The sequence below is a fragment of the Lipotes vexillifer genome, unplaced genomic scaffold (assembly GCF_000442215.2).
Source record: "Lipotes vexillifer unplaced genomic scaffold, Lipotes_vexillifer_v1.1 scaffold185, whole genome shotgun sequence".
Lineage (NCBI taxonomy): Eukaryota > Metazoa > Chordata > Mammalia > Artiodactyla > Lipotidae > Lipotes > Lipotes vexillifer.
Genome location: NW_006794406.1, coordinates 1,913,797 through 1,916,094, shown reverse-complemented (window position 1 = coordinate 1,916,094; position 2,298 = coordinate 1,913,797). Strand labels below are relative to the sequence as shown.

The following is a 2,298-nucleotide window of genomic DNA, read 5'->3' as shown; positions in this document are numbered from 1 at the left end:
CGTCTAGGAGTCACATTGGTGGACCCAGGAGAGGCCCTGGCCTGGAAAGGCCATGCACGGCCATCCACGGTGGGGAGGGCGGCACCCGGGCCCACGGCCACACTTGGGGAAGAGCCAGAGGAGGCCCAGGCCATGCCTGCAGAGAAGCTGCCCCATGCTGACCCCAAGGAAGGGCCAGGACACAAAGCCCTGCTTGCTGCAAATGGGACACCTTGAGTGCTGGTTCCCCGGGCTGACAGCTGCCCTCTCACATGTACTCCCCACAGTCGGAGATGATGACTTTCTGCTTGGATTTCCTGTCCTTGCTGCCCTGGGCCTCAATCGGCCACAAGACATCCAGGCCTTCCGTGACCTCCCCAAATACCACGTGCTTGCCGTCCTGCCAATCCATCTTGTCACATGTCAGGAAGAACTGGGAACCGTTGGTGTTTGGGCCTGAGTTGGCCATGGAGAGCAGGCCTGGTCCCGTGTGTTTGAGAATAAAGTTTTCATTGTCAAAATTCCTCCTGTAGATGGACTTACCCCAGTGCCCTTGTGGCTGGTGAAATCGCAGCCCTGGCACATGAACTGGGGGATGATATGGTGGAAGCTGCTGCCCTTGAAGCCAGAGCCCTTCTCATGGGTGCACGGGCAGCGGAAATTCTCTGCAGTCATGGGAACGACGCCTGAACCCAGGAGCATCTGGATTCAGCCTGCTGGCTTGTTCTCAGTCTTGATGTCCATGTACACCTGAGTGTTTAACCGGGCTTTTTTTACAGCGGGCTCTCCCTCCTGGGTTTCCACTTTGGGAGGCTCTGTCCCTTCTTCTTTATTCTCTTCCAGAGTCTTCCCAGAAAAATTCTTCAACTAGCCATCCTCAGACCAAACTGGTCTGGAAGAGCCTTCCTTAATACTTATGGGTTTTGCCAAATTGACACGAATTGTCCATATAAACAGCTCAGGTTCATTCATGTTGTCTACAGCTGCTGCAGCATCCTCTGCCAACTCAAATTCAACAAAAGCAAATCCTCGGTGCTTTTCTGTTTCATAATCCAGAGGAATCTGGATGTCTGTGCTGTCTCCAAAAGGGATAAAAGCAGCATGAAGAACTTTGTCATCCACCTCCTCTGCCAAGTCTGCAACACTCGCTTGGTAGTGGCCATCTTGCTCTCACCAAGGAGTAATATTTTAAAGGAGGTTTTTGACAGTTTTGTCAATGTATTTATGTCATCTTCTGTCATGATAGTGGGTCTACAAAATTATTTTATAATTATTTTATGATAAAACAGCATGCTTATAATCTAGTGTATGCCTTCATTATTTGTAAAATCTTCCCATTATATGTAGGTTTAAAAACAAAAAACTTCTTGTCACTTATTTGTAACTAAGAGACACATTAAATACCAGCTTTCTTGAACATAGGAAAAATGTAAAAATATGGTCTGGGAACACTGAAGAGGATGATAAAAATAAATTTAGGGGAAATGAGATTTTATTTAAGCTCTTAAAATTTGATCCAAATGTAGATCACTATAAATAGCAATTAATTATGTAAGAATAATTATTACATAGGATCTCAAAGTAAATAATTTTGCTCCTACCATAAAATATTATTTGTCTCTAGATTTCAATACTTAGAATCAAAGTCCACAGATCAGCAGGTTAAGAAAACACATGCTGTATATATTTACAGCTATAACTTGCATTACAAGAGAATTAAAAAGAAATGAGGCTGTAAATGAAAGACTTTTATGGATGGATCTCTTCTAAGTGATATATGTGATACAAATGATTAGCATTAACTGATCTTCTTAAAGAATGTAATGGTATAATTCATTATAATGGCTTCGAAGTGCAATTAGTGAACTGTAGTGTAAATGACACTGCTGTTCATAGTCCTACCCATAAGAGTAATTATATTTTGAAAACTACTTAGTGAAAAATTGATTGAATGAGCCCTGTGGGCATAGATAATTGACATAAAAATATGTAAACAAAATGCCTATTAATAGGCTTTATGGCACATTTATATATTTACATGGTTTACTAATGCAAGATTTTATAAATGGAATTTTTAAACTTTTCTTTTTAAGTAGATTTCTAACAGAAAAACTGGATTTATATATTTCATTTAATAAAGCTAAACTATTTCTCTAAATACCATGTCATCATGTTTTTAATTGGATGAAAATAGAGAGAATGTCTTATTATAATGACAAAGCAATAAATAAAAGATCAAATTTCAAGTCTTCTTAAGAAATAGGATAATCCTATTTATATTTTTATACTCCAAGTAAAAGGAAAATCATAGTAGGTGAC

The 2,298-nt window shown here is 40.3% G+C and overlaps 1 pseudogene; it reads right to left on the bottom strand.

The window, feature by feature from the left end:
• Positions 1-247: 247 nt before the first annotated feature.
• On the bottom strand, positions 248-1,142 carry LOC103079542 (peptidyl-prolyl cis-trans isomerase E pseudogene; annotated as a pseudogene).
• Positions 1,143-2,298: the final 1,156 nt, after the last annotated feature.